The following is a 6325-nucleotide window of genomic DNA, read 5'->3' as shown; positions in this document are numbered from 1 at the left end:
ACAGACCAGAGCTTCTCACAACAAGCATGATGGTTTCGATAGGGAACGTCCCAACTTTGGGGACGAAACGATATACATTGCCTCTTATTGCTTTCAAATTTTTTCTCGTGTCAACATAGAACAACAAGAGTGTTGTGTCAATTTTTGTGATCTTTCGGGGTTTGTTTGGACATTTTTATGCATCAACTGAGTTTTCAATGCATTTATGTGCATAATTCAAATTTAAACTACATGCACATGATCCAGTGCATATAAATTGGTTGAAAAATCAAATATGTGTCCTTGGGTGCATGCTTAGGTCCCATGCAAGAAATGGGAATGAATTTCAAACGCGAGGGCACCGTTGATTGCCGGCAAAACATTGAGATGTCTGGTTTTTAAATTCTAGTAAATCGAAAACTCGTCTAAAATCCATGAAACTTGGCATGCTACCATGGAGCGGCATCAACATGCCGTGGTAAAAAAGTTGTCCCATTTGGGGCAGGTTTGGGTATATGCTTCTCACAAACCAGAGCTTCTCACAACAAGCATGATGGTTTCGATAGGGAATGTCCCACCTTTGGGGACGAAATGATACCCATTGCCTCTTATTGCTTTCAAATTTTTCCTCATGTCAACATAAAACAACAGGAGTGTTGTGTCAATTTTTGTGATTTCTCGGGGTTCGTTTGGACATTTTTATGCATTAACTGAGTTTTCAATGCATTTATGTGCATAATTCAAATTTGAACTACATATGCACATGCTCCAGTGCATATAAATTGGTTGAAAAAAATCAAATATGTGTCCTTGGGTGCATGCTTAGGTCCCATGCAAGAAATGGGAATGAATTTCAAACACCAGGGCACCGTTGATTGCCGGCAAAACGTTGAGATGCCTGGTTTTTAAATTCTAGTAAATCGAAAACTCGTCTAAAATCCATGAAACTTGGCATGCTACCATGGAGCGGCATCAACATGCCGTGGTAAAAAATTTGTCCCATTTGGGGTAGGTTTGGTTATATGCTTCTCACAGACCAAAGCTTATCACAACAAGCATGATGGTTTCAATAGGGAACATCCCACCTTTGGGACAAAATGATATCCATTGCCTCTTATTGCTTTCAAAAAATTTCTCGTGTCAAGATAGTACAACAGGAGTGTTGTGTGAATTTTTGTGATTTTTCGGGGTTCGTTTGGACATTTTTATGCATTAACTGAGTTTTCAATGCATTTATGTGCATAATTCAAATTTGAACTACATACACATGCTCAAGTGCATATAAATTGGTTGAAAAAACAAATTTGTGTCCTTGGGTGCATGCTTAGGTCCCATGCAAGAAATGGGAATGAATTTCAAACACCAGGGCACCGTTGATTGCCGGCAAAGCGTTAAGATGCCTGATTTTTAAATTCTAGTAAATCCAAAACTTGTCTGAAATTAATGAAACTTGGCATGCTATCATGGAGCGCATCAACATGTTGTGGTAAAAAATTTGTCCCATTTGGGGCAGGTTTGGGTATATGCTTCTCACAGACCATAGCTTATCACAACAAGCATGATGGTTTCGATAGCGAACGTCCCACCTTTGGGGACGGAACGATATCCATTGCCTCTTATTTCTTTCAATTTTTTTTCTCGTGTCAACATAGAACAACAGGAGTGTTGTGTCAATTTTTTTGATTTTTCGGGGTTTGTTTGGACATTTTTACGCATTAACTGAGTTTTCAATGCATTTATGTGCATATAATTCAAATTTGAACTACATGCACATGCTCTAGTGCATATAAATTGGTTGAAAAATCAAATCTATGTCCTTGGGTGCATGCTTAGGTCTCATGCAAGAAATGGGAATGAATTTCAAACACTAGGGCACCGTTGATTGCCGGCAAAAGATTGAGATGCCTGGTTTTTAAATTCTAGTAAATCGAAAACTCGTCTGAAATTCATGAAACTTGGCATGCTATCATGGAGCGGCATCAACATGCCGTGGTAAAAAATTTGTCCCATTTGGGGCAGGTTTGGGTATGTGCTTCTCACAAACCAGAGCTTCTCACAACAAGCATGATGGTTTTGATAGAGAACGTCCCACCTTTGGGGACGAAACGATATCCATTGCCTCTTATTGCTTTCAAATTTTTTCTCGTGTCAACATAGAACAACAGGAGTGTTGTGTCAATTTTTGTGATTTTTGGGGGTTCGTTTGGACATTGTTATGCATTAACTGAGTTTTCAATGCATTTATGTGCATAATTCAAATTTGAACTACATGCACATGCTCCAGTGCATATAAATTGGTTGAAAAATCAAATATGTGTCCTTGGGTGCATGCTTAGGTCCCATGCAAGAAATGGGAATGAATTTCAAACACCAGGGCACCGTTGATTGCCGGCAAAACGTTGAGATACTTTGTTTTTAAATTCTAGTAAATCTAAAACTTGTCTGAAATTCGTGAAACTTGGCATGCTATCATGGAATGGCACCGGACATGTTGTGGTATTTTTCGTGTCCATTTTGAGAGAAGGCGCACTCGAATAACAGCCAACAAAGGCATTTTGAAAAAATAGCTGCCACTTTAATATCTCAAATGATTGCATAATTCAAATCATGTGCGTTCTGTTAACCATTCATGTGACGCCACGTTTCTTCGTTTTAATGGCTATAGGAGGTGTCGTGCGGACAACTGCTTGACCTTGACTGAACGGGAGGCGTGCGAGCAGAGTCCGGTGCGCAAGCTGACCGAGAGGCGTGCAAGCTGTCCTCCAATGCGCAGACTCACCGGGAAGCGTGCGAGTTGTATGCTGCGCAGGATCACTGGGAAGCGAGTCCTTTGACTTCCATGGCCGCCCGCCTTCCTCTCCATTAATTTTACCCGAGCCGCTGTTTAATACGGGCGGCCTTACTGTTCGCCTCCCTTTCCCCTCCCTCCTGTAGACCTTCACCAACGCCATGGCGCAGAATGATCTTCTGCCACTAGTCTTCAAGTTTGGTGAAGTCGACTCCGAGCTGGAGGAGATAGAAAATAAGGAGGAATGGGGCCTCATGGACATGGCCCGGAACGAGCTGGCCGCGGCGGTTGCTGCCCCCGCTCCGTCCCAGCTCCCATCCCCGCGCCAGCGCCAGCGACCATCCCCGTAGCATTGACGGGCTGGTCGCCGAGCACTATCGCAGAGCTAGAAGCCGCGGGCGTCAGCGAGGTCTCCGCGGACCCACGCAAGCTCGTGTACATGCCAGCGCCAGCGCCCGTGCCTGTGCCCGTGCGCGCCCCTCCACCCACCGTGGCGCCGCCCCCGTGCGTTGGCTGCACCCGCCGCGCCCGTGCCCCTGCCCGTGCGCGCCTCTCCACCCATCGCGATGCCAATCCCCATGCGCTTGGCTGCACCTGCCGCGCCCGTGCATGTGCCCGTGCGCGCCCCCCTCAGTGGCATGGGACGTTGCCGTTGACCGCTACCTCTCAGCAGCGCCAGTTGCCGTCCTCCCGCGCCCCACCCGTCGATCGCGCGACGACATGATGTTTGATTTACAAGTGAAGAACATTTTGTGCTGCCTTGAAGACTTCAACAACGGCGTCCCGAAGGACGACAACGACGGCGCGGCACGCCGCCTCCGCCGCCGCCAGAAATAGTTCTTTTGGGGGTTAAATATTGTATCTTGAATTCTCGGTCATATGAATATAAATTCACAGTGTGACTGAATGAAAGATATGGTTTGAACGAACTTGTGTTTTTCTCTCTTAATGTACAGACTTATGTAACGATTTTCTTTTGAAAAAAATGTCAATGGTTTTTAAATATAAAACACTCATCGCAAAAGTTTTAGTTAGAACACCCGTACGCAAACCGACAGCTTCCCCAGGAAGCCAAGGGAAAATGTGCCGAGCAGGATTTCTGCATCCCTTCAACGCCAACGGTCGTTTTGCATGACCCGTGTGCAACCACGTAGAAACAATTGGGTAAGATTTGCATTTGTCATTTTGGGTATGTTTCCATTTGTCAAATTGGAAAGATTGACATTTGTTTACCTAGTAACATTGCCATTTGTCAACCTTGTAACACTGCGATTTGTCAAAATATGCAGCTAAAAATCACTAGCACTATCTAATTTTTGCAACTAAAATCACTAGCACTGTTCATATGGACACCAGTAGCAGGCGTGAGTTGATGGACGCATATGCTAATGTACCATTGATTACATACAACAAGTCATCAACCCACAACGGCAAGGAGGATTCACGTTGGATTATAGATCATTTCCAATGAAACATTCTAGTAAAGTAAAGTTTTTCTCACACAACAAATTACAAAGCGATGAAATGTAATTCAGCTCAACCACTCGTCGGTGTTGGAAACGCTTGCTCTGAACCAAAAGTGATTCTCTGGGAAGGGCCAGCTACTGTCAATCTCGAGACCAATGCAGGACTGATCATCCATGCTGAAGTGGCCTATTTCAAGACCCATATTGGGATGGTAGGGAAGCATAGCAATGTCCGAGGTATAGATACAGTTGCTTCTCATAAATGGTAGTAATGTTGTGTGATACGTCTCCAACGTATCTATAATTTTTGATTGCTTCATGCTATATTATATTCTGTTTTGGATGTTTAACGGGCTTTATTATACACTTTTATATTATTTTTGGGACTAACCTATTAACCGGAGGCCCAGCCCAAATTGCTGTTTTTTGCCTATTTCAGAGTTTCGTAGAAAAAGAATATCAAACGGAGTCCAAATGGAATGAAACCTTCGGGAATGTGATTTTTGGAACGAGCGTGATCCAGAGGACTTGGACCCTACGTCAAGAAAGCAACTAGGAGAGCACGAGGCAGGGGGGCGCGCCTACCCCCCTGGGCGCGCCCTCCACCCTCGTGGGGCCCATGTTGCTCCACCGACGTACTTCTTCCTCTTATATATACCTACGTAACCCCAAACCAATAGAGGCATCCACGAAAACCTAATTCCACCGCCGCAACCTTCTGTACCTGTGAGATCCCATCTTGGGGCCTTTTCCGGCGTCCTGCCGGAGGGGGCATTGATCACGGAGGGCTTCTACATCAACACCATAGCCTCTCCGATGATGTGTGACTAGTTTACCTCAGACCTTCGGGTCCATGGTTATTAGCTAGATGGCTTCTTCTCTCTCTTTGGAACTCAATACAAAGTTCTCCACGATTCTCGTGGAGATCTATTCGATGTAATCTTCTTTTGCGGTGTGTTTGTTGAGACCGATGAATTGTGGGTTTATGATCAAGTTTATCTATGAACAATATTTGAATCTTCTCTGAATTCTTTTATGTATGATTGGTTATCTTTGCAAGTCCCTTCGAATTATCAGTTTGGCTTGACCTACTAGATTGATCTTTCTTGCAATGGGAGAAGTGATTAGCTTTGGGTTCAATCTTGCAGTGTCCTTTCCCAGTGACAGCACGGGCAGCAAGGCATGTATTGTATTGTTGCCATCGAGGATAACAAGATGGGGTTTATATCATATTGCATGAGTTTATCCCTCTACATCATGTCATCTTACTTAAAGCGTTACTCTGTTCTTTTGAACTTAATACTCTAGATGCATGCTGGATAGCGGTCGATATGTGGAGTAATAGTAGTAGATGCAGGCAGGAGTCGGTCTACTTGTCACGGACATGATGCCTATATACATGATCATACCTAGATATTCTAATAACTATGCTCAGTTCTATCAATTGCTCAACAGTAATTTGTTCACCCACCGTAATACTTATGCTCTTGAGAGAAGCCACTAGTGAAACCTATGGCCCCCGGGTCTATTTTCCATCATATAAATCTTCCAACACTTAGCTATTTTTATTGCCTTTTATTTTAGTTTGCATCTTTATTATAAAAATGCCAAAAATATTATCTTATCACATCTATCAGATCTCACTTTCGTAAGTGACCGTGAAGGGATTGACAACCCCTTTATTGTGTTGGTTGCGAGGTTTTTATTTGTTTGTGTAGGTGTGAGGGACTTGAGCGTGGCCTCCTACTGGATTGATACCTTGGTTCTCAAAAACTAAGGGAAATACTTACGCTACTTTGCTGCATCACCCTTTCCTCTTCAAGGGAAAACCAACACAGTGCTCAAGAGGTAGCAAGAAGGATTTCTGGCGCCGTTGCCGGGGAGGCTTACGCAAAGTCAAGTCAAGATTTGGACTCCCGACAATGAGCCATTTCTGGCGCCGTTGCCGGGGAGTCTACGCAAAAGTCAACATACCAAGTACCCATCACAAACTCTTATCTCCCGCATTACATTATTTGCCATTTGCCTCTTGTTTTCCTCTCCCCCACTTCACCCTTGCCGTTTTATTCGCCCTCTCTTTTCCGCTCGCCTT

The sequence above is a fragment of the Triticum aestivum genome, chromosome 1D (genome assembly GCF_018294505.1).
Source record: "Triticum aestivum cultivar Chinese Spring chromosome 1D, IWGSC CS RefSeq v2.1, whole genome shotgun sequence".
NCBI classification, from domain to species: Eukaryota; Viridiplantae; Streptophyta; class Magnoliopsida; order Poales; family Poaceae; genus Triticum; species Triticum aestivum.
This window is presented reverse-complemented; position numbering follows the sequence as displayed.